General features: G+C 40.8%; 1 long non-coding RNA gene across 1 annotated transcript; it reads left to right on the top strand.

The window, feature by feature from the left end:
- The first annotated feature begins 495 nt into the window (after positions 1 to 495).
- On the top strand, positions 496 to 25,156 carry LOC135578993 (uncharacterized). Its single transcript, XR_010471196.1, has 4 exons — positions 496 to 665; positions 1,959 to 2,047; positions 17,602 to 17,748; positions 22,469 to 25,156. It is a non-coding gene; the product is annotated as an uncharacterized LOC135578993 (long non-coding RNA).
- Positions 25,157 to 27,322: the final 2,166 nt, after the last annotated feature.

Below are 27,322 nucleotides of genomic sequence, written 5' to 3'. Positions count from 1 at the left end.
AATAAACCTGTGCTGTCCTCTGTACACCTAAGTTTAGAATAATTAATATAATGAATATAAGGTGAGGAGAGGCTAAATAGGAGCTTTCCACAAACACAGCCTAACCAGCACAAGATTAAAAAATGCACAACAAAGCTGTTTAAAAGTCATGTATGCTTAGACACAAAAGGTCAGTTTAACGTGGTGGGGGAACTGATCTTTTTTACGTGACTTTATCATGGCACCCATCAGATTTAAGATTTATGTCTTTTACATTGCACCAGTGGATACTTGCAAACGTGCCTGAGAAATCTGGAAAATTACTTGCACAACTAAGGAAAAAACAATCATGCAAACACAGCAAAACTTTATTTCCTTCCAGCAATAATTGAACTGTATGAAGTCTCAGACTGGCCTTTTAGCATCAGTGATTCAATGCTAACATTTAGATCAGATGCAGCGTGGTGCACACCCCCGGTTGTGTTACTGTTGTGATGTTCATCATCTCCTGTCTGTCAGTGAAAGCGCATCGTGCACACAGTTGTGCCCAGCTCCCGTTCTCTGAGAGCTGGCTGCCAGGGTAGACTTGAGCAAAGGGCATACAAGGGGCAGAACTGACTGGCTGCAAGGTGTCTGGAGTGCCTTTTGTTGCCGTGTCCTTGGAAGGTGTCTCACACTGGAGTAAGGTAAAACATACCTTGAAGGGGACTGTCCTTTGCATTTATACACAGACATGCAATATCTCCTGTTGTATCTCTGGTACGGGGCAATTACCTGCTAGCAGGCTGTTCACACAGATATTGCTGTGGTTCTGTGAAAGTGGGAAATACTGCTTTTCGGTGAGTGTACCTTGACAGTTGTGCTTAAGGAACAGGATTCACTTCTTCTTCCTTTTGCATTTTATTCATATTCTGAATTTAAGTCACAGCTCAAAAGCTTGCAATTTACTTTTGACAGTCTTTGTTACAATATCAACCATTTTGCCTTGAAACAATCTTTAATTTATGCCTAGACATCTAATAACAGAATCACAGGATCAGAGGATGGTTGGGGTTGGCAGGAACCTCTGGAGATCACCTAGTCCAACCCACACACTAAAGCAGGTCCACCTAGAGTATGCTTTTTTCAGTTGCAGTTAAAACAGACTGCAGGCCTTGAGGAGCAATCATCTACTTTCTCTATCACCAGACACACAAGATTGGGTCCAACAGCCCTTTTTCTCTCTCTTCATTCTGCCCTTCTTTCACAATCTTGCATTAAGAGCTGGTTGGTCTCATGTTCCATTAACATCCCTGAAATGCTCAGAGGGCAGGTAGCAACATGACTTGTCCAACACTAGTCCAGTATTTTATTTTGTTGACCTGTAAGAGATTCATCAGTGCAGAAGTCTTTCTAAATGGATACCAGATTTTTTGGCAAGTTAGCTTACAGCCCGCAGTGTTGGAGATTAAAGGCACAGAGGGATGAAAACTCCTCAGGCAGATAAGGATACAGATTTTCTGGATTCATTTCTTTCCTATCTCAAACTGCACAGTGTTCATAAAGTGGGGATGCTGCCTCCATCTTTTAGATGGAGATTTTCACCACCCCCATTCAAAACACTTATTTCATACATTAGTTACAGGTAAGTGGTATGACAGAGAAGAAATGCTGTTGTTAGTTGGTGGCACAGAGAACAGAAACCATGATTTTAATGAAGGAAGGAGTACCAGCGAGTTAGTTCCTTGATTTGCATTTGTGAAGAAGTGGGAATTTAATCTCAGCAGACTTTTTTCTTCCCCGGAGTTACTGTTTTTCACAGGAAAACAGCCTGAATAATTTGCATAGGCTCATGAAAGCAAGGTTTTCCTTTCTGGATGTGTTGTCATTGTTGTCAAAATTTTTTTTTTTTTTCTTTTTTTTTCCCCATTGCATTTGTTGCCATTGTTGCCCAAAAATATTTTACTCTCCTGTGTTTTTGCTCTGTTTCTCTGCTGCAGTACAATGACACAGCTCTCAGCCTGGGAATTCATGAGTGGTCTGCCTTTCCACTATTATTCAGGGATTTGGAAGAACTGAAGTGCTCCTGGTATGTAACTCCAGTGAAGTTTTCCTGGTATGCAGCCCCAGTAAGCAAGAAGTTGGGGAATCATGATGAAGGGTTGTTTCGCAGAATCACTGAATGGTTAAGGTTAGAAGGGACCTCTGGAGATCATCTTATCCAACCCCTCTGCTCCAACAGGGCCACCTTGAGCAGGTTGTCCAGGACTATGTCCAGACAGCTTTTGGATATCTCCAAGGAGGGAGACTCCACAAGCTCTTTGAGCCAGTGTCTGTACCGGTGCTCAGTGACCCTCACAGTAAAAAAGTGTTTCCTGATGTTCAGACAAACCCTCCTGTGCTTCAGTCTGTGCCATCTGCCTCTGGTCCTGTCACTGGGCACCACTCAAAAGAGCCTGGCTCTGTCTTCTTCGCAGACTTCCTTCACTGATTCATATACATTGATGAGATGCCATCTGAACCTTCTCTCTTCTCTAGACTAAACAGTCTCAGCTCTCTCAGGATACTCCAGTCCCTTAATCCTTTTAGTGCTTTAGAATGGTCATGATGTAAAAGGAAAAAGCAGACTGATAAAGTACATCAGAATAAATTAGATCCTTAGGTGAATAAATGCATTTGGAAAAGATTTTCTAAAATAAAATCCTTCAGTTCTTCACTGGAATTCATGCTGAACACATTGTACTCCTTCACTAGCTAAGATAAAACTAGGCACAGAAAACGGAAAGCAATGTGTCTTGTAGAATGTAACTCCTTCCCCTTGATGAAAATCAACTATTTTCTGTCTCACTGGTGCTATTACTAAATAAGTGTCAAGAAGACATACCAAAGTATTCCTAAAGACAAAGCCTAAAATTAATCTGAATTTTAGAATAGAATTTTAGAACAGAATGGCTGAGACCATCAGGTTGGTTTACAGAATCACAGAATCACTGAACGGTTGAGGTTAGAAAGGACCTCTGGAGATCATCTGGTCCAACCCCCCTGCTCAAGCAGGGCCACCTGGAGCAGGTTGTGCAGGACAATGTCCAGATGGCTTTTGAATACCTCCAAGGAGGGAGACTCCACAGCCTAGATATGCACTTCATGTCTTCAATCTGTGATTAGAAGATGGATATAAAAGGTATTGTCAGTGATAATCTAATATGATGTACTTTTAAGCCTGTTTTTAATATACATGAGAAAAAGGAAATTAATAAGAAGTAGACCACATGACAAACTAAGATATTATAGTCAGTAGCAGAACTAGTAGTAAAGCTGTAAGAAAATATTTATAATAAAAGATTTCACACTTATATGGAATGGTAGAGCAACTAAACAGTAGACTTTGGCAGAAGGATTTACAATAGTCAATAATCTACGAAAGACCAGCGTAACTGCAGGTATGTATATGTCTGGCCTCATTTCTTGCAGTTGCTGTATGATGGTGACAGACTTTTTACATACTTTTTGTCACCATTATTGCATAGTAAAGGTGAGTCTTACGAGTGTCAAGAACAATCCCTGCAGGGATATATGCTTAGATCTGTGGAGAGTGTATATCAAAGATTAAATCCTCTTAATATCTGGATAGGTGATTTAGAGATGATTCTGGCAGGCTGAGCAGCAAGTCCCTGTTGCATTGGACAGTGGGTCTGCCCTCAACCAGGGCAGGGACTTTGCTGGATCTTGACACCATGCAGAGCTCCTGCGTTTGCCCCCAGCACGAGGATGTGAGATGAGGGGGGACCAGTGCACACATAAACCTAGCTCTGCTATGGGGATACATATCCGGGCTAGAGATCGCAAAATTCCTGCTGGATATGCCAGTTTGGGTGCAATTTGATACTTCTACTTCAGGACAATGTATTCTTTTATTCAGAAGGTTTACACCATTCTCCACCCTTCATGACTGCTGGGTTGTTTAAGTAACTCCCTACATCCTGATTTCCAACCTGGTTCCTCTCTTGATCCTTATACAGATGCACTGGGCGTGAGGCCAGTACTGATTTTGTTTCTGGTTTTGAAGATCAGAAACAGGGCTTGGTGGAAGAGTTTGGACTTTTTCCGGCAATTCATTGTGTGCCACTCGCTCTCCAAATAAAAATTGGAGAGAGCAGGGTCCCTAAGAGCTCTTTCAGGCCCTGGGTCAAGTTGCTTTAAGCTTCTCAGAGTTCTCATCAGCTCTGACAGAATCTAATCAGAAGTCCTCTGAACAGAGAATTGTTGTGATTATAGGTGGGTTTAATATGACAAAATTGAGAAAACATTTTAACATGCAGTTGTTATGTGCCACCAACCTATGTGCTTAAAGTTTCTCCACCACATTGCAGTATCTTTTTCTCCCTCACTCAAACCAGCACCTGCTGTAAATGTGCTTTTCTTAAGTAACATTCCATTAAAGGAATTAAAGAAAATTCTTGGAAGCCATGTGCACCTGAGTTATCCTGGTGTAATTCTACATTTGATTGTCTTCTATGAAACCAGAAGTGAATTTGGTCCCATCTTCATAAGCTAGTCATCATTACTTCTTCTGTGCAGATATTTTTACTGCATTCCTGCCAGCATGAGAAAAGATTCTGTAGAATTCATTAGGTTATTGTACTTGGCTGTACAAAGAGTAATGAGGGAACACAAAAAGATCAGGGTTTTGAAAGACATGACTTTTCACCAGAAAAAGCTGATCCTGCCTAAGAATCACAACTACACTTAAACAGCTAGAGAGTTTTATAAATTGAGTTTTTGGTAATTCTGGCACAACATGTGCTTCTTTCCTACAAAGTCAACTGGAACTTTTATCTATGTCTTTAAAAATCCTTGTTCTACCCTCAAAAAGAACACATATTAAAGAATCTAAGAAAATATTGCTTGATTCCAGTGGGAAAGATGTTTCTCTGTGGTAACTTATGGAGAAGAGCAAAGTTGTCTTTTTCAGGACTTCTGATTCTCCGAGATTATAGGCCCTGATGTGCTGTAGCTCCTGAAAATGGACTGGCATAGGCAACAGCCTGCCAGTCTCCAGAGGAACAGATTAATCAACTGCGGTAGAGTCTCAGAAGCTTTCCCAGGTAGGATAGGAAACACTGAACCAAGTCAAAAAGAGAACATGACAGATGGAAGAAACAAAGAGCAACAACAGGTCACAACCAGGCTGCCTCTCCCTGGGGAGCCTCTAGTATCCAGCCAGGTATTCCTTCAAAAAGCAAAGAAAAAACTGCTTTATTCTAGCTGGTCCCAGCAAAGGTGTTTCTCCTCTTAACTGCTATTTTTTTAAACTAAGATGCCATTTCAGAATCAGTGAGGCTGGTTCTGCCCAAAATAGTCCACTAATTCTTCCTTTATCTTTGGTAGCCTCTTGCTCTGTGTAAGGTAAAACCCACAAATGTTCATTTCAGTGTCTGCATTAGGTTTCTCATTAAGTGTTCACCTTAGTTTGAGTGTCAGCAGCTGATCATCATTGGTCTTTTTTTCAGCCCCAGAATACAGAAAATGGCATCCTCGTCCTTCTGCCCTCCTGCTGCTGAGTAAAAAACCAGCTGCAGCTGTTTTAGTTATGGGCGCAGCATGATGCTCTGCCACAAGCGACCTTTTCACTCCAGCTTTATAATGTTTTCTTAAGGTATTGACATGCTTGGTGTCAGGGACCATCTCTTTGTCCTCCTTCTGTAGAGCATCCCTCCATTCGGGACCATCTCTCACAGGTTTTATAGTGATGCTGTAATAACAACCGCTGTAGTTAATGCTAAATGCCACCCAGTCGCTGGGTTTGCTGTAACCAAGTCTACAGAGATGTTGTATAATTTCTGTCTTGGAGACTGTCAAGAAAACAAGTCGCTTAACAAGAATTATTAGGAAATGTGTCAACCTCTCTTAAATAAACAGCCAAGGTTGTTCCTTAGTTGCCCAAAGTTACCTGAAAGACACAGCAGGAACATCTCTTTCTCTCTTTAGAATTGGCATCATTACAAGGATGTCCTGATTGGCATCTTCCATCAGCAAGCTAACCACAATCACCTTCAACCTTCAGTACCTTTTATTTTCTGTGGTCCTAAGACCTCTTAGCATTTTAAAATACTGAGGACCACAGAAAACTGAGAGCAATCAGAGCCTGTACATAATTTCCAGTCTCTTAAAAAGAATCAGAATTAATTTTCTTTCTGAATGCTATAAAAAGAAACATCAAAACTAGTGCCAAAGTAATACAAATATTTCCTACAGAAATATGTTCAAAATTCAGAGTTTTAATATTAACATCCAAATTAAATTATTTGAAAATTTGGGATAGCGGAATGTGATGGGACCCAGCCAGCACTTACAAATGGATTTACTTTTCGCTATAGTAACTTCACAGAAAGATCAAAAGGCTTCTAAACTCAAAAAGACAGGTCTTATTAGGATATAAATACTTCATAAATAGAGAAGCACTCAGAGTGACCGGGTGAGAAGGAACAGAAGTAAAAGGGTTTATAAACAAATCTCTCTTCCTCCCATTGTACTCTTGCTTTCTGGAGCGGTTTCGGCCAACTCTAAAGCTTTCTGCCCGGGATCACACTGTGCCTGTTCCTCTGGGCTCCCCAGGATGCTGTCCCTGCTTCCCTGCTTCCCTCCATCCCTCCTTCCCTCTTTCCCTCCATCCCTCCCACCTCGTCCATGCTGGCTGTGGGCAGGCTGCCTGCTCCCCTTGCAGCCCCACAGCAGAGGATGTCCTGCTTGGCGTGGTGCCTCTCCAGCCCCTCTGCTGGCTTCTCCACAGCCACCTCCAGGGCTCTGCGCTGTGGGCAGGAGCTGGCCCCATTCCTGTGGCACATCCCAGCAACCTTCACCCCCTCCACTGTGGGCAGCCACTGTGCTGATGGAGAGCAAACCAACACAATGTGCCACCAGGACCCACCCGGAGGTGTTAACGTACACAAAACACCACATCTCTCAGCCTCCTGGTCTGATGCCAGCGGAGATCTGAAATTGCTTGTATTGCATGTACAGTCATTTAGGACACTGCTTCCAAAATTATTTTTGGCAGAGGGGTGCGGAAGGTGAAGGAACAGTGTTTGAAAGAAAAAATAATCCTTCCTTTGAAGGGGTTAGTTTTGGCCATGAGGGTTTATTACTATAAAACATACCTCTGTCATACCCTCTCAAAAAAAATCACCTCAATTATTCAGGATTATTAAGTGAAAAATTCTCCAGCAGTACACAGCCAACAGAAACCTTCATTGTGTTTGTACTTTTGCTCTTTATTTCCATGATGTTGGCAGCTGGGTGTGAAACTCGGCACCTGAGAGCACAGCGTGACTCTGTGAGACCCCGGCAGGACGCTGAGCCAAGTAGGAGCACCCACCCATCTGCAGGGGCAACACAAGCAATGTTGGTGGGTCTCTAACAAATCAGGAGAGCAAAACTCAATATAAAGTTCAGGTTAGAAGCATTGTCCAGCACACATAGCCCCTTGCACCCAGCAGCTATGTACTGTGAGGCTCCTGTGCAGCCAGGATGTGGGCAGGCAGGGCTGGTGCTCCCTATCCCGTCTCCTCTCTTGGCCCTGGGCTTCCCTCTGCTCAGCAGCTCAGCTTTGATGCTGGTGCCAGCTCCCACTCACATCACTCACATTGTATTCGGTAGAGCCCTTAGACTGAGCTTCCCAGCAGGCCAAAGGATGTGAGTTTGCTTGGTCTCAGGTTGCTAGGAGACCTCCTATTTCCCAGCTATAACCTCTCAGATAAAAGAGGATTACTACTTCCACATTTCAAAGAGAAAAGAGATTTGTTTTTTCTTTTTGCCTGGAATCAGGTCTGGTCGGGGGATGATGAGCACTCCTGTGGTGCCAGGCCCTCTGGGAGATGAAACTGCAGGCTGACCCTGGTCTTGGACTTAGCTAACAGTTGAGAGGGAACTACCTACCAAGGCACCACACCTGCATATCTGAGCATCAGGGAAAGTCTTGAGGCAGAAATGGAAATAATCATAGAAATTAGCTACACCCCAGACAAAACTGATGCTCCATAAGTATTTTTTGCATTACAAGTTTGAATTTGTGGGCCTGGAGGCTACCTAAATCTTCTTTCAAGCTCCTAGGAGAAAAAATAAGAGGAAAAAGTCATAGTATAGATTTTCAGCGACCCCAATGGGTGGGGCAGCAAGCTCAAAAGGATCTGTCCAGCAAGACACTTCATTCCTGGGAAAATCGTCCCTCTGAAATAGAAACTACTCAAGTGTTCAGAATGGGCTATGTGCTTATTTATCTCACTGAACCAGTGCACAGCAACAGATTAGCTGGAAGGGAAGGAAGAGATTCTTTATACCATATCTTGTTATTGCAAAATGAAAGGAAACAATTTCCACATCCCAAATTTGATCTGCACATTTCATTCAGTATTTATCTTGAGGATATTTTTTATATTGAGCTGTTCAAATAAATCTTTTTGCCCTAGAATTTTCACATATTTGTCACATTTGGCATTATATCTTTTCACTGCTTATTTGATAACCAGTGTTTTATCAAATTCTGCCACATTTATTACCTAGATATTTTTATAGAGAATACATAGTAAGATTGGCATGTAGGTAAATGAAGTTCTTAATTGCTAGTCTGCTTGTTTGGTATTGATCAAGTATTTTTGACTTTAGAAATTAACAAAAAGGACCAAAAAGGACATGTTCTGATTTAATTGTAGATATTAGCTAGATAACAACACTAATCGCAGTTGTAAGCAAGAGTACCTCAATTTTTTTTTTTTTTTTTTTTTTTGTCAGTCAGAAATTAAATACTTGTATTTCAAGAAAGCTCTATAATATTAAGTTGAGTGGTTTGGATCTGCAGATCTTTTTAAGTCATCATTTTTAAGATAAAACATTTTCCATTCCAACTGGCAAAATTACCTAACAGTAAACCACAAATACCTTATTTGGACTAATATTTTTTTTGAGATACCAAATCTGATATCCAGGCTTTACCATTTGTAAATTCTTCCACACCTACTTTACCATAGTTTGCATTCAATAGTTCAAAAGGGAGTTTTGCAACAGCAATCCATTTTTGCTCACCTCCAGAAAAGAATAACTAGTGTGACCATTGTGGGGGACTATAGTGGGTCCGTGGATTCCCTGATGGAGGGCATGGAAACAGAAATTAGCCTTGAAGATATGAAGGCCTACCCGTGAGAAAGATGGGAGTAAAGGAGTATCTGGAGATGTTAAGGATGTACCCGTGAGAGAGAAGGGAGTAAAAGAGTAACACTGATGATAGCAAAAATAGCCAATGAGATGTTACTGCTGTAACTTGTAACCAATAGTGAAGAGACACATGAATTGGTAAAACTGGATAAAAATGCACTTGTGGCAACAAATGGCATCTATTACTTTCATCCTGGAAGAACTTGGTCTATGTCATTTGTCCGTCTCAGCCGCGACAGACCTGGTTATCTTTTTGTCCTGTCTTTTCATTACCTGTCTTTTGATTTCTGATTTCTTCATATATTCACTTATGGTAAAATTTTCTTTCAGGTTTCCTTTCTGTAAGCTTATTTTATGAGAAAAGTTCAGATTTCTCTCTTTGGAACTACACAGAATATCTTTGTTCTGTTTCTTACTTTATGATGACTTTAACGATGCATGCTGATAACTGTACATTTCAAATATTCACTCCAAGAGAAACAGAGAGGTATTTGAATAATACCAGTGAAAGCCAGAATAAAAAAATTAATGTTAAGCTCTTAAACCTGTGCTTAAGTTTTGATGTCATTTTCACTGGTCTGAGATGCCCTGACTGAAAAAGGTTTACCCAACACTTTCGGGAGAGGAAGGGACAGATTGCAGATGGAAAGCATCTACTATACTGCATATAACTTGCATATCCCTATTTGCCCTAGTATCTGGCAGAAAAACAAAGTAACTGCTATTAAGGAAATCAACTCCTTGAAAAAAAAATTGAAAGATATGGAAAATCCTGAATTTTACATGAAAACTTCAACTTACTCAAGAGTCTGGGAGACAAAAATATCAAATTTTAACATGATTGTAAAAAAAAAACATAGGATGAAAGACACAGTTAACCTTCTGAGTGATGTGACTGTGCCATAGTTAAAAGCTTTCAGTGTTAATGGTCTGAAACATGAGGTCATAATGTGCACTTAGAGTGGAGAGAGGAAAAGAGGAGTATGAAGTCTCTTTCATATTTATTCTTGAATAAGTTCATTCTCTCTGCCAACTTTTCTGGTGTGTGGAGAAAACCTGAAAGAGAAGCAAGTAGCTGAAAATATCATACTGACTAGGGGCTGACGGTAGCACCAAGCTCAAGCTTTGTATCACCAAACCTCAGAACTCTGTTCCCTTACAGACTTTACAGACCTTTAAAAAGTTTAGGCCATTCCTCTGATGCTGGGCAAACCTCCAAAACTGTTTTGGTGCTGTCAGTACCCACTTACTTAACAGAGTTCTCATTTGCTTTTTCTCTTTACAGAATGGTTAAGTTTGAGAACTGGAAACGTGGTTCATTGCCTTTGTCCCAGACAGACACACAAGGGAAATGTACACTTCAAGCTCCCAAGGATCCAAATATGACTTGGATTCCCAAAAACAACATTCTTTACCCCCTTGCTTTATTATAAAAGCATCATCACCTGAAAACTGCTGTATGTCAAAGACTTGTGATTTAACATAAGACCTTTCAATCAGAACTGGTTATTTAAGCCTGAGATACAAGTGTGAACTGTGCCTCATACTCCCTCCTCCCAGACAGCTTTTCAGGAACAAAATGAATTTGGATTACATCGAAATCTTTCTGGCACCATTGTTTTTGCACAGATTAAAGATTCGTTAGAATGCATTCTTTCCATCCCTGCGTGATTATGTGTATGTTGGCCAGCATTTCTACACATGGAGTCCTCAGGCTGAGTATTTTTAAATGTCTTTAAGTACTAAACACATGTTTTGACATTCAGATAGGCTGTACAACTGACCTCACAAATCCCATAAAATCCCAATGTCTTTTTACCCATAAGTAACTAAATAGCAGTAATTAGCTATAAGAGAGCAGAATTCATTACAGGCAGATTTTCTTTTGAAATTTCCTGTTTGGCAGTAGAAGGTTACCTTGTGTGTCATCCTGTTACTGTAAAACAGCTCTTCCAAACTGGAATGTATTGAAATGGGTACGATAGATTTTGTTGAACGGAGCTGTGCAGAATCAATCTGCTATAGAGAAGAATATATAGCCAAAACACAATTATATTAGTGTAGGGAACTGAGAGATGTGGCTCAGGTTCAGCAATACTTTGGAAAAAACAGAGCAAGAAAGACACAGTTACAGTGTATTTCATGATTCATTGAAAGAATATACGGTACAATGATGACCTTTAAAAACTGGTGAAAACCCAACAGCCTCATTTAACTGTTTGCAGACAGCACGAAGAGAAAGCAAAGGTCCTAAGTACTCTGGTGTGTAAATTGTTTTAAGAATATACATGGTAACATCTACACTCATTTCTAAATGGTGGGGGAAGTTTAATCTGTGAGTGATGTAGGGTTTGGAGTTCAACAAGCTTATGTCTTCTTACTGTTAACACTTACTGTCCCAATTAGCTCACAGTCAAAGAACCTTGATTTTACATACTTGGCAAACAACGAAACACAAATGAAATCCATATAATTTGTTTTCTATAACTCTCTTACTGTATCCTAGCTCAATGTTTATCTTAGCTCAACATTTATCTTTTCAGTCATAAACTCCTAAGAGCAGGGACCTCTAACACAGATAGAATGTTAAAAATCCAACATATCTAAGCCAGCTGAACGTGTTGGAAAGAATCTTATTATTGCAAAAGGGTTTGAATTCATTACTCAGTCTTCCAAAAAGCAGCATCTTTTGGGAAGTTCCAACTGCATTTTGTAGCCATTAATTATAAATATATTTCTCCGTACCCCACACCTTATATTCAAAGGCACGTACACTAAGTGATCAGCAGAAGGTTGGAAGCTGACTCCAGTAGAGTCCTTCTTTTCTGTGCATCCCTAATGCATTCCCTATCCCCCTGTCCTTTGTCCCTGCTTTGTCCCCTCATACCTCCAGCTTCTCCAACATATGCTTCCTTTCTCCCAGTACTCCTGTATTTATTCTCATATTCCCTCAAGCACTTTCTGTCTACTTTGCAAGTCACGTAATTTCCAAAGGCATAAGGGACAGCATCAACAGTGACTGGTTTGAAAGTACATGCTTTTGACTGCCAACCAGGAGGCCAAATGCAGAGGGCAAGTGTTGAGTTCACTCAACAACCTTTAAGGAGACAGCAATAGGGACCATTCTTCACTAACCATTGACCAACCTCTACAAAATCTGTAGGAATTTAGTATCTTCCAGACATCTAGCTTTCTATGAGAGTTTACTGGCCAGGGAATTAAGAACATCATCTGTAACCCAGAACTCCCCTGGCATCAATGTCTCGTCACTGTGGGATGCAGTCCATTTTATACAGGAGAGAAAATATCCTTGGGATCCTCCTGAAATTTGTTACTGTTTCTGTTTCTGTTTCTGTTTCTGTTTCTGTTTCTGTTTCTGTTTCTGTTTCTGTTTCTGTTTCTATTCTATTCTATTCTATTCTATTCTATTCTATTCTATTCTATTCTATTCTATTCTATTCTATTCTGTCCTGCCCTGTATTCTCCTCTGCTGTATTCTAGTGCAATACTGGGAGATGGGAGAAAATGGGATGCAGTTTAAAACCAGAAGAATATAAACCACCTAGAATTAAAAATAGTGGACTGCTTTTTGGGGAGAGAGGGGATGAAAAACTGAGTCTGAATAGAAGTACCTAGCACCTGGAGGAGAGTAAAGTTTATGGTAGATTTAAATCCCCTAGGGAAATCCATCATTCTTGGAATGGTCTTAAAAGTATTTTGTAATTGATAAAGATAATCAAGCCAAATGCCACCACAGAAAAATATTATCTGGAACTTCAAACTTATTCTTGCACAAGTACCTCTGTGTAAGTCAAAGATGCTACTCACATGCATGCATTTGCTAGCTTACAATGTGTTAGAAGGACCAAAAGCCATATCATGAAGAATTAAGGCACAACAGAGCAGAAGTCTATTGCAGTCCACACCCTTGTGAGAATCTAAAATATTCAGCTTTAATTTCCCCATTAAGACTTTGTCAACTTGAATAACTTACTCTTTTAACATAAAGAGTGTTTAATTTGACATTTTTAATGGATGTTGGAGAAACATGCAACATTGTTCAGAAAAGCACATTAGTGCTTGCACAGACATGGAGACAAGTTTGAAGGACTTTTAAAACTTAATAAAACATGAAACAGCTAAAGTAAGAACGTGAGAGGTTTTAATTAAGTCTAAACAAAGAGAAATCTGTGTATTTGCCTTGTTTGCTCATCTTTGTCTCTAACCGTAAAGATGAAAAAAAATCCCATTAGACTCCACAGGCCTGGAGAGCATGGTGCTGACTCTGTTTTCCGTGAATTGGCCTTCTCCATCTTCTTCAGTGTTGTGCTGGAGCTAGCAATTTCTAACTATTTTTAATTAGTTCTTGTGAGTTTGGGGTGGATTGTTTGGTTTGGTTTGTTTATTTTTTTTTCAGTTACAGCAAAAAGTTCTAGAAATCTTTTTTTTAATAAAAGTCACGAGTTTCCTCTGGAGACCGATAGTGTAATATTCCAGCAGAAGATATTTTTCGTGGAACAGCAGAGTTTGAGAGGCCACGAGGGGCAGTGCTGCAGGCTGTGCCAAGCGTAGAGATGTGCTACGTGGCCCCAGGGCAGGCAGGAAAGAAGGAAGGACAAAATGGTGGTTTCACAGGGCTCAGCCTGTTGGAAACAGGATTTTTTCAGCCATCCCATCCCGCACTTTCATCACACGTGCTGCCTGGGAAGCACTGTACAAGACAATGTCCTGCTGAAAAAAAGGATGGTGGTGAGATCTAATTGTTCCAAAACCAAATCAGCCTTGATCCACACACTGGCCAGCATGTGCAGAATCCAGTTAAGTGCCACAACTCCTAGTGGAAAACATTAATGAAATGAGGAGGTGGGAAGAACAAGTAGTATGATTAATGGTGTACAATGAAGATATCAACAAACAGAGCAACACGGGACACAGGTGACAATATCTGTGGTTAGTTCAGAAAATGGCAGCCATACAGACCAGCTCATACAGTGATCCCATTTATCCTACCACCAGCGCTAACGTCTCAGGCACTGTACTACTTTAGCACCATAGCATTAATACAAATATGATCAACAACGAACTTTTGCATAGAGCATATTTTACATATATGGATAGTGCATTTTCTTGGTTCTTTTTAGACAGCCCACCTATCACATGAACAAAAACAGTGCTTTTCTTCAAGAAGATGTCTTATGCTTGCTCATATTCACTTCAAGTGTCTTTCCCATACTCTTGATCTCTTGCACATCTGCTGGCTAAGTAGCATCTGTATGGGATATTTTCTATGCTCTCTGTGCTTTCTTTCGTGCTGATCTCTTTCTCCATGCTCAGGAAACCTTCCCTAAACTCCCCAAATGCCTACAAAAATTGGATAATGGTTAGGTTCCTGATGCTGTTTACTAATGTCTGCTTGTTTTTTTTCCATGGACTTCTCATCTGTCTTTCTCTGGTTTATGCTCGAATTGCACTTTTTTAGAGTTAGGCAGTCCTTTTTGTCTCTGTATTAGAATGCTGGCTGCCATGACTAGGTTCTGATAATGTTACTCTCAAGAGATCCACCAATCTGAACAGTAAATTAATTTTCTGTTAAAATAAAACCCATGGAATTTTAGTTTTATCACGGACTGAAGGCCTGATATTTAAATCTAATGTGCCTCTTGGCACAGCCTAGTTTACACAGTGCATAGTGAGACAGCAAGGCCTTGAGATGCGCCTACTCCTTTGATGAATGGAGGATCAATAAGATGGTCTTGGATTTAGTACAGGAAGAACGGCTACCCAGGACCATTAGTATTTTATAGAAGCACAGAGCAGCTGAGATTGGTGAGGACCTCTGGCAACTGTCTAGTCTACCCACCATGCCCAGAGCAAGGTCAGCTACAGCAGGTTGCTCAGGGTCTTGTCCAATCAGGTTTTGAGGATCTCCCAAGGATGGAGACTCCGCAAGTTCTCTGGACAATCTGCTCCAGTGTTCAGTCACCCTCTGCTCCCAAATTAATTATCATGGAGCTCTAGGCTAACACCTGCTCGGGCAGCATCCTGATAGTGTGTGGAAGAGCAAAGAGAGAACAAGGATGGGCATTTCACCTCTGAGCTCCTGAACCCAATTGCACTTTTAGCTCATAATACGCTCATTTGGAGAAAAATTCTCGCACTTTTCCAGAGAGGGTGAAATCTCAAAACCTTATAATGCTACTGAGCTGGCCCAGTGCACCTGTCCCAACAGTCCAATCTGTGCACTATTTCCCCCTCGTAAGCTCCAGTAGCACCAGCGATGTGTGTGGGTTATCTGCTACTTACGGCAAAACTGAAACAGAGCATTACAACAGATAACAAAGCAGGGCATTGCTGATGCCACACACATCAGCTCAACAGCCATGTGGGGCTCCAGCAAAAGGATCCAGGCAGATTCACAGTCTAAGTAAGAAAACCTACTCACGAAGGAGCTGGGTATGTAATGCAAGCTTCCCTGGCTATTCAAGAGAGCTAATTTTCTTTAGACTGTTCAGTGACAATTCTCCTCATTGAGGAGTATATTTCTGTGACAAATTTCACAGATTATTTGTCAAAATTTTGTTATAAAAATATTTATGGGAAAGAAGAAAAACAGAACCACAGAGATTGTTCCTTTCCTCTTCCTGACACCTGCCTATAGCTAAAACATTTTTGGTTTTGAGAGTTTCCTTTTAGACAGTGATTAATTACAGAATATTTTGGCCCAACACTGGCAGGCACTTCTGGTTTTGGTCGAAAAATTTTTCCATCACATGTGGAGTTACAGTTTTAAATTAAAAATGTCCAAGCTGTGTAAGATGCCATAAATTACAGCCTAGGAAAAGTATCCCTCAAAAAACATACTGATCTTAAATTTTCATTATTTTCATTATTTAACTGCTATGCCCTTGTATTGTCAATGTATAAAATTAAACTTTAATAAGATGCATTTGGCGATGCCTATCTGAGCACTGCTAACAGGGCACATTTTAAAGATAACTGATGATAGTTTTCAAAGAGTGTTTTTCCTTTTGAAAAAAAAAAAAAAAGAAAAAGTCGTTGACTACATAGTCTCTTTGTTTTTTATTCCTCTTGGGATTTCATATTGAATAGAAGCCAAGCAGTACAAATTGTGTTAGCTGGTGTCAGTGTGATCATTTCACTCAAGCCTAGATATTCTTATCTCATAGAAAAAAAATGTATGAAATGAAGCATGTGTAAACTTTTTCTATCAGTAGATGAGCTCTCTGTGGATATACTTTTATGGTTTAATTCACACAGAGGAGTTTTTATGTGATAAAGGAGAAGGTTTCTTGCTAGCCTGGGCAATCATGTTAGGACATTTTCCTGAGATCTCTAAAGTTTCGTAAAGAAAACAGATTGTGGATTTTAGATTCTAAATCACATCTAGCAGCTGTAGGTTTGCACTTTCACCACTAACTACTCTGCTGACTCACTGGCTGACTCATTCAATGAGTTTCATGTTGTTCAATATTAATTTAGCTTAGGGAGAAGCATGCCACTGAGTATTTGCAATCTTAACACATCCTGTCTCTACGCTTCGATTTGTAGCTAATAACAAAAAACAGAGTTGGGTCAGAATGAGGAAATCCAGCATTTGCTGCCCTGTAGACTTTGATCCTGCCAATGAAAGTCATGAGCTGGGGCAGGCACGTGGCCAGTCCCAGGAGCACAAGATGTGACATATAATGGCTCTGGGTGCTGTAGCTTAATCTCAGTCAAAGTTGCCAATAGTTACAAAATTCTACGATGAAGTGAGGCTTATAAAAATGGTGCTGAAACCCTTCCAGTGGCTACAATTTAGACACTTTAAGTATTTAATATAAAGTGATGTTTTTAATATTTATGAATAAAATTATAAGTGGATGCTTCCCTGGACAGAACTTGATTTTCCATTTTTTTAAGGCTGATGTATAAACAAATAAAACCTGGGATTATACTGAAGACAACAGCTCAACCCCTTGCTGTTTATGTACTTCACATTAAAGCTTTCTGAAATTATTACTTCAGAAAGCACACCTAGTGAAAATAGACAAAAAATATTTCAACAAATAGTACTGTTCGAACAGATTCTTACCACAGAAGGATGGTCATTTAATAATATTTTTTAAGATCCTAAGTCAAGATGAAATACTGTTACATTATTTACACTGCTGCAGCTTTAACCTTCATTCACCCCAACCTCAGCTATAAAAGGCATCCAAAGACAACAGGAGCAGCATCCTCCCTCTAATTAAGTTAGGGCTGGCCAAGACAGAGCTCAAACATTTTTCTGAAAACATAGGCAGGGTTTCATGCTGGTTGTGTTTCTGCCCTTGCTTTTTATCAGGTTCACGTCCACTATTTTTTGGGAGTGAGGTAATACATAAGTATTTGGACATTTGTTGTCATCTGACCTTTTTTTCTCTTGTACTCAAGGGAACAAGAAATAGCAACCCACAATGGAGGCGACTGCTCAGATGATGCAAGATGTTGGAAACCATTAAGGCTAACCCATAACCTCAGACACATTCCTCCCATCCCATGTCCCAGGGACACCAAGATCCACTACCCTGTATATGGCAGGTATGAAGAATGATAATATTTAATTTAAAATTGCTAGCACTTGGGCTGACAAGTAATTCTGGGCTTTGATTTCTCAGACAGTTTATTTAGCTTTGAAGTAACACATCACACATGCTGCTGAGAAGGAGGGTCTACCAATTACTGAGAAATTATCTAACTGCCATAATCCCATTTCTAGATGTCAGGGCAGCTCAGGAGCAAGCCAGGTAACAAACTGCTTGTCGTAGCTGAGACATATGCAGAATAACAACTCACAGTGACCCTCAAACTCTAGTGTGAAAATCTCCCTATGGCATTTTGGCACTGAAATGTCAAATGGTGACTGAATTGGGAGGTTTCAGAACTGTAGTTTGGGATTTGAACAACACCACTTCGCCCAAATGACTTGTTCAAAGACCACATCCTTCTGAATGGTTCAGATGTCTAGAGCACACTAGTGATGAAAGCACAGCAAAGTCCACAAAGTATTTAATAGTTTGTGTGTGGTGGAGAAATTGGAAGACGGGTTGTAAAATTTAGAGCTAGGAGTGAATAGAAATGCGGCACATTCCAGTACACCATTCGCCGTCTATTATCACTGCTTGAATAATGCAGGGTCTGGAGAAGAAGAAATAATTTGTGTTTATGCAATTGGACATTCATAATCATGTGGACAGTGAAGTCAAAACAAGATTGTACATACTTCACTCTTCTGTTTCCTCCCTTTTGATTATTTTTCTTGAAGAATCTTGTATTCTAGATACATGCAGTTATACACATAAAAGAAGGCAACCTCCCCACAGACTCTTGAAACTATGCCTAGTGCTGCACATACAAGAAGCAAAAACAGAACTGAGGGAAGATCCTTGGATAGATTAATAGAAACTGAGCAGCTGAGGACAGACTCCTACAATGCCACAGGCATTGTTTATCCCCTGTGCCTTAATTCTCCTTGAAAATGGGTAAAATATCACTTCTTTACCTCCTGAGAGTCTTCAGAAAGAAGAACAATATGGCCAGACACTACTGTAATGAGGCCATCTAAAGGATATATAGATAAGAAAAACATCTGCTGCCTTCTGTAACAGCCTTTCCTCTTTCCCCTATCACCTAGCAGCAAACTAGATTATTGCAGAGGCAGAGATTATTCAGCTTTATTCTAGTGTATACAGAACTTTCATCACATTTTGTCTAATCAAAGATTTTATCACTGTATCATAAGCCACACCTGGTTCCTGTATAAGAAAAGCAAAATTTCTGGCAAAGCCTGTTGTCAAGCTTTGAGAACATTTGGCTCAAAATGAGTACTCCTTTCCAGCCTAGTCTGCACACACTCACAGCCTACCTGGCTTCTGCAGGGCTGTAAGGTAACAGGAGAGGGAGAGGAAATCAGGTCAAGAGTTGTTTTTCTCTCTGCTCCCATTGCCAGAAGCACAGTTCAGCCTGACTTCTAGTTCACTTGCAAGGCTTTTCATAAAGCTCCACAGGGCTGTGCTGGTAGGTGCTCTCTGTATTTGATTAATATAGAAGACTTCCTTTATTTAGTAAACCTTTCTTCCACTTGATGAGAAAAGCCCCTGATACAAAAAAAGGTGCTGTGACACCAGGTTTGGGAAAAGGTCTACCAATCCAAGTCCAGAGGTCAGGAGGAGAATTAGGGTGCTGGACAGCTTCGCAAGCCTTCAGTAAAATTTCCTTGGGAATTTAGATCTTGTTGTGCTGGTACTCATGTGAAATAGCTTTTAAGTTCCACTGCTGCCAGATATATTGGTAATACAGTGTGAACTGTAACACGGTGCTACTGGGCTTCTTAATTTCTCAACATTTCTTAACTTATAAGTAGTGGACTTTGACAGCTTAACATGGTTTTTTGGAAGTGACTGTGTATTCCTATGAATTTCAGTATAGTGACCTGAACTGAAGAAACAGCAAATTCAAACCAGAAGCTCTCTCAGGTGGAATTGCATTGCTACTGAGGAAGGTCATCGCCAAGGCTGAAAATTTTCAATCCACCACACTGATGATCTGCTATTTGAGCTGCACAAGAAGGCCGTGGAGTACCAGCAGCATTAAGTTGCCACTTACTCAGAAAAACAGCTCTAGTAAAGACAGAGTCATTTTACAATGAGGGTGGTGAAACACTGAACAGGTTGCCCAGAGAGGTGGTAGATGCCCCATCCCCGGAGACATTCAAGGCCAGGCTGGACGGGGTTCTGAGCAACCTGATCTAGTTGAAGATGTCCCTGCTCGTTGCAGGGCGGTTGGACTAGATCACTTTTAATGGCCCCTTCCAACCCAAAATATTCTATGATTTCATGATATTAGCATAGAAATCTGTTCACAAGGAACAGGAAAAATTGAGAATCACAGATTATGTTCCTCTGAAAGTCAGCATAAATTAGTGAACATGGTTTTCCTGAGTCTTTTTCATCAGCTTCATTTTTTCTCACCTTTGGCTTCCTCCCATGCCCATTCTCTTTTGCCAGCCAGAGTACAGCTTCTCATGCCCATCTCAAAATTTTTCTCCAGGAATATGAAGTAGTACAATCAACTTCATGTAATAATACAACTAATTAACAAAATGCTAACAGTATTTTCATAAAAGCAGCTGATGAATGCTTTATCTCTAATAGCATGCATTTAAATACCACAGACATAATTATGCTGGCCTTTTTATGTAGGGTAAAAAAGGCATATGTCAACTTCACCTAAAAGATTGTAAGAGACTTTGATTTCTGTCTTCTGACATTTCAGCAGTGGTTTCTGCTTTATGCACTTTCAGATGTAAGCCCTGAAAGGGTTTACTCTCCTTTCTGTGTTATTGTGTGGGATGGTAAATTTTAAAGCCATGAATAGACAGAGGTCTTCTTCTTATAACAGATAAAGTGAATGCTAATTTCTAGTTGCATGAACCTTGGTACTCTCTCTGATTAAATCTCTTGTAGAGTACAAAGCTGTTTTTTAAACATGAAAAGCATGCCATTAGCAAACCTTGTCTTGCTGATATTTTTATCTCCCATATTCTGTGTCATGCTTTGAAGTCTAATGAGGAAAGCCACTCTGCACTCCCTAGGCAGCAGTGCAGAACAAAGGATTTGAAGATTTGAAGTGTTTGGTTGCTTTCCTTGCTTGGGAATTAGTTTTTGGTTTTTGTTTTTGTTTTTTTGCTAGGAAGATGTTAGTTTTAGAATTTTGCAGACCATTTGGCTCATTTCATTGTGTTCATACTTAAAATTTTCATGGATAAGAACATGATAAGAGATAGGAAACACTGCTGCATCTAATGGCAAAAGTGAACAGAATTAAACTGTAAAAATCTTAGGCAGTCGTCAGTGTAAATCACTCCAAATCCAGAATTCCAGATTTGCTTTTCTGATACTTAATCATATTAAGATTACATCATTATTCACAATGAGAAGCCAGACATGGAAATCTTGGAGAAATACATTGGTTTACATGAGGTTCATAATTCTTATAAAACTACAAGGTATACCATGCCACACAGGAACCATGCGGTTTTTGCGGGGAGGAGGAGCAAACTGCCAGACATGTTTGGGCAAAACAAATTTCTTGCCGGGTCTGCTATTCACTCATAGTTAATTCACCTGTCAGGCTCTTCACTGCTCCTGGAGAACTCCTTAGCAAGAACTGTTTTATGAACATCTTTGGGTCCATGTGCCAAATTTCACTACACTGCTTTGGAGTTCATGGGAGATGGCTTCTCCCTGATCACAGTATCACAGTATGTTTGGGATTGGAAGGGACCTCAAAAGATCATCTAGTCCAATCCCCCTGCTGGAGCAGGAACGCCTAGGTGAGGTTGCACAGGAACATGTCCAGGCGGGTTTTGAATGTCTCCAGAGAAGGAGACTCCACAACCTCCCTGGGCAGCCTGTTCCAGTGTCTGTCACTCCCACTGAGAAGAAGTTTTTTCTCAAATTTAAGTGGAACCTCTTGTGTTCCAGCTTGATCCCATTACCCCTTGTCCTTTCATTGGTTGTCACTGAGAAGAGCCTGGCTCCATCCTCATGGCACTCACCCTTTATATATTTATAAACATTAATAAGGTCACCCCTCAGTCTCCTCTTCTCCACACTAAAGAGACCCAGCTCCTTCAGCCTTTCCTCATAAGGGAGATGCTCCACTCCCTTAATCATCTTTGTTGCCCTACGCTGGACCCTCTCCAGCAGTTCCCTGTCCCTCTTGAACTGAGGGGTAGTCTTATAGGTAGTCTTTTAAAGAAACTGGGGATATGGATGTCACTGAACAAAGTATAACTTATTGATATTGTATATCACAGAAGAACATTTTTGTAACCCCAAAAGACGTCTGAGGAATTTAACATGAACAGACTGAGAAGGGACAATTAGTTAGTGGGCTGTCTAGGCAGCTCTGAAGCACTGAAGGCACTTGGCTCCAGCTAAAACCATCTGGAATATTTCCATTTGTACTGAAATCTGAACTAGAAAGAAATGTCAGAGGGGGTAGGTAGAGTCATATAAAACTTAGAGAGCCATCTGGAAGTCCCAGAAAATGTCTGAAGGCCTAGTTTTTGCAGCTAGGACATGCTGGAAGAATATAGGTGACAGGTATAGAAAGTAGCTAAAAAGGAACATCATTAAATACAAACAAAAAATACATTTTTATATTTATCTTATTTGCAGCTTTTGTCCAAAACTGTGTCTAAAAGCCTGATGCTAAATCTTTCTAATTATGACTTTACTGATTTTTTTTTCCACAGAGCCATTCTGATGCTGGGAACAAGATGAATCTGGATGGAATCAGAAAACACAGGGTATGGCAACAACAGGGAGAACCAGGGAAAGATGGTGGGTTCAGGGCACAGCTGCCGTGTGTGTGACAATGGACATGCTACTGGTCCCACAGCTGGGTGGCCAGACAAGAACCATGAGAAAGGCAGTGCTTTTCCTGCTTTTTCTGCTTTTCCCACTTTTCCTGAAAGAAAGAAAGCAGAGGTGCAGCCCACGGCTCCCACATGCCAGCTCTGCCACAGCCCCTTGCAGCATTGCCCGGCTGTAAAGATGTGAAGGGCCAGTTTGAGTTGAAAGACACAGGTGCCCCTGGCAGCACTGTGCTGTATAGAATGCTGTGACCCTCCCTGACCTGCAGAGCTCAAACTGGGGTGGAAATGCTGTGAAAATTGTCTGAACTGTGGAGTTTGTGCTGTGCAGTGGTTACATGTTATCAGATCAGGAACATAGATCCAGACTTCGGAGCAAAGAAAGGGTAGAACATTTCTTCTGCTGTTAGCTTCTCTTCTTGTTCCTCCCACACACGCGCTGCTGCACTGTCATCTACAGATTTAAAGGAGTTTTAACAGCTCCTGAAGGATCAAGCTCTCTTCACTCAGATTACCTTGAGAAATTAGTGTCTGAAGAAAAAAAAAAATAAAAAATGCAATTGGTTATCTACTATGGGAAGCTGACAAAATATTTCCTTAAATTGGATCTACCTTTACTGGCTTCTGGAGGGACAACTTTATAAGTGATTTTCAAAGCTTTTCAGTGGAACATGGGCGTTCTGCCATATATATACAAATGAATAAAACATACTCCAAAACTTAGCAAATACAAACTCCAGGTGGATTGGCCATATTTTTGCATCTTTCCCAGCCATGGAGATCAGTCCAGGCCCTTTTCAACCTAGGAAGTACAAAGCCCGGAAAGTAACACACTCAGCAACACTTTGTCCATACTGAAGGGCGCCAAGCACGTCGTTAACACGTGTGTATGTACAGTCACCATCCAACACTTTGGGAATAGAACACATGGCTGTTCTAGGACCAAGTGATGTAAATTCCCTTTGCTGCAGCAAAATTTCTTGTCTAAATGAGCACAGCAAAGGCCCTGTGCTCCAGATGGCCTAAACAAGGTGTGGACTTCCCCTCCATGCACCGAATTCCAAGCTTGCTAAATGTGGCACCCTGCCATGGGAAGTTGAGTCTCAAAGTGACCCAGCTTCACCTCCGGCTGGTCAGCTACCTCCCAGCCAAAGCTGATCAAGGACTATAACAGCAGGGGAAGAAAGTATATATGTTTATGAAATCTCTCTCCCAGTCCCTTGCTCAAAAAAAGTGCCATCATCCCAATCCTTTCAAGCACAGTTTTATTGTTCGGACAGAGAGCTCACAAACAAATTCCAAAACAAAGCTATTTCCTGGGCTGAAATGACCTAGGGCTATTGCCAACAACCTCAAGCCAGTGTAGCTACATTGACAGGGAAGAGATCTAATTCTGTTAAACCAGCCTCCCCATACTTTAATTTCACTGCCAGTCAGATTCATGTTTCAGCTCACTGCCATAAATCACTGATCTTGAACAAATATCCAAGGCAAAGACAAAAACAGGCTTTCAAGTTTTAGCACCACAGGCTTTGAGAGCCTGGTATATCAGCCAGTGTTGAGCTTGGGCCTTGCTCAGGAAACAATTGAACTTTTGTCCTCCCCCTGAGAATGTACACTGTATGGTGGTGTGCTTAGCAGCATCTTGAAGGACTGGGTTGATCTCTGGATGCCACATGATATAAGGAAAAATGAAGAACAGTGATAGAAACACTCCATGCTCAAAGTAGTATAGCATGTCACACCCCCATAGAAAAACACAGAAATGTTCAGAATATCCGTGGGAATGCAACGGGACTGATTGTGATTTTGCCAATGCCGCGGACATGCCAAATCTAGCAAGCTGCCTCTGGAACCATTGCCATCAGCAGCTGCCAAATATTGCCAACCATCTCATTAGCAGTGATCTGCATCTGCCAACAAGAAAAGCTGCCAGAGTGAGTTATAGCTGCTGAACTGTGAGCTTGAGGGCTGGTGGGCACTTAGGAAGGAGAGACACTGCCTTCATGTCCACTAGAGTCTCTCCGTTCCCCTCAAGGTCAGGTGCGAGGAGCTGGACTTAAACTCCTTGTTTCCTTCCCCTTTTCTTCTTCTCCCATACACTCTACAGATAGCTCTAGTTCAGATTCAAACAATTTTTCCCATGCAGAAAAGAGAGAAAAAAATATCCTCTCTCAAAATATCCCCCAAAAGAAAACAAAACCAGTGCAGTAACCAAAGCAAAGTTCTAACTCTGAGAAGGAAAACTGGCAGGAGCTCTGTGAAACCAGCTAGCAGCTACTCTAGGCTGTCCCTCCCAAGGCACTTTTACACAGAAGGTGCTCAGAAAGCATGGATGGGATGGAGGAGGAAGAAAGAAAAGATCCAAGAGTGACAAAACAAGTAGTCAGAGCAGAAACTTTGCTGTTTCACACAAACTAATACAAATACTGATCATTTAAACTGCTGTGTTGATATAAATGATGGACAAAATATTTACTCAGAGGTCTCTGATCACCTTTTGAAAGCAAGCACTGCTGCACAAAAGACAGATCCTGTCCTGAGAAATCTACAGTCTTGCTTGCCAGGATGTCTAAATAACAAGTATAATTTACTATTTGTGGTAGTACAGCACATAGTCACATAGCTCCTCTCATCATGAAGTGAAATCCCACTGTGTAAGGACTGTTGTGGTTTAACCCCAGATGACGACTAAGCACCATGCAGCCACTCCCTCACTATCCCCTCTCCCCCACAGTGGGACAGGGCTCAAAAGAGTAAAAGTCAGAAAACTCATGGGTTGAGATAAAGACAGTTTAATAATTAAAGCAAAAGCTGTGCATACAAGCAAATCAAAGCAAAGGATGCATTCATTACTTCCCATTGACTGGCGGGTGTTGAGCCACCTCCAGGAAAGCAGGGTTTCATCTCATGTAATGGTTACTTGGAAGGATAAACATCATTACTCTGAACACCTCCCCTTTCCTCCTTCTTTCCCCAAAATAAACACTGAGCGTGACATCATATGGTTTGGAATCTGCCTTTGGTCAGTTTGGGCCAGCTGTCCTAGCTGTGCCCCCTCCCAACTTCTTGTGTACCTGGAAGAGTGTGAGAAGCTGAAAAGTCCTTGGCGGCTTAGAAACCACTAAAACATCAATGTATTATCAACATTATTCACATTCTAAATAAAAAACACAGCACTATACCAGCTATTAGGAAGAAAATTAACTCTACCTCAGCCAAAACCAGGATAGGACTATACATAAGGGTGGAAATGCCAGGCTCTACTCAGAGAAGTGAAGCAGATGGAAAACAGAGAGATATAGGCAAAACAAACACATTACAAGTAAAATTACAGTTCATGTACTTTTTTTTCAGGCCTTCCTACAAAAACTGGCTGCGTCAAGATCCTGAAAGACTCAACATTGCCCTATTGCAGGTGATTTTAGAGAGCTCCTCCAAACATGAGGGCTGGGATGGAGATCACAGAATCTGGCATTTGAAAATCTTAGCAGGGGGCACTCGAAGAAACCAATCAGTGGTGGCAACTGGCTTTCCATATTAAAGAAAGGGAAGACACAGAGTAATGATAGGGTATGAAGCATATAAATCTGAGGTCAAGTCTAGAACACGCGATGTTGCAGAGAAAGAGGAAGCCTCCGAGCAACTGTGGGGTACAATTGTAAAGATGTTGCAATAATTAAATAAGGCAAAAGGCTTTGAATCAGAGAGTAAGAAAAGCTAAACAACTTCATGTAAAGTAACATATTTTTGAAATAACCCAAGGTTGTAAAACATAACAGAAATGTCCTCATTGTATGAATATAAGCATTTCTTTTACAATTTTCCTTATCTGAATGTTCTTATGGAAGGAAAATTCATCAAATCACTAGCAATCACATCATGACCTGCAATCTGAGATTCTGTCATCACCCTGCTTTCAGTTTGGATGATTTCAGGGTGCCTTTGAAGGGGCAACAGTTATTTCCCCAGAGTAGTTTCCAGGTACCAAAAGAAAGCCTGATTTCTTGTAAAATCCAACTTCAAATGTCGTGCTTTAAATTAAAGGACTGGCATTTGTAAGTGGAACTATTATAAAAAGACATAAAATGTGGCTTAAGGCCGCAAATTATGTTCACTAAAGAAGTCCAGAGGCACACACAACTGTGCAGCATGGTCACAAACTGCTGATGCATCCAGTGCTCCACAAGCATCTGTTTGTGAAGGAAGAACTGCACTACGGCCTTGATGGTGAAGTCAAGGTAGTAATTTCATTTCTGACTGGTAAGCATTATTCAAAAAAGCTACAATATATATTAAAAAAATATAATGAGTGTCTCACTCTATATTTTCATCCTCTATTAGAGAAGGTGAAGGTTTTTAATGTTGCTTGGGATTCAAAGATTTTCGCAATGTGGATTATAGGCTGAGAAAAGGGAACTGGAAGATGGCTTTGGGATTTCTAGCTACAGTCCCGTAATGGTTAGAGGTGTCCTGAAAGTTGGGACAAGCAGCAGTTGCTGAGCTGGCACGTTGCTCCTGCCACCCAGGCAGAAGTGTTAGCATAAGCCCTGAAAGCAGACTTCAAGTGGCCTTGCTTGGTAGAGGAGACCTGCCAAGGGATATATATTTTGGGACCTCAGTAGTGACTCTTTCATGATGTGCCACTTGTGGATGATATACAGAGCAGTACACAGATCATCTGTTTGGTGAAAATATTAACTATAGACACTACTTGACCGATTTGGTCCTCTT

The sequence above is a fragment of the Columba livia genome, chromosome 3, assembly GCF_036013475.1.
Source record: "Columba livia isolate bColLiv1 breed racing homer chromosome 3, bColLiv1.pat.W.v2, whole genome shotgun sequence".
NCBI classification, from domain to species: domain Eukaryota; kingdom Metazoa; phylum Chordata; class Aves; order Columbiformes; family Columbidae; genus Columba; species Columba livia.
Note: the sequence above shows the minus strand (reverse complement) of the source record. Positions and strands in the feature narration are given on the sequence as shown.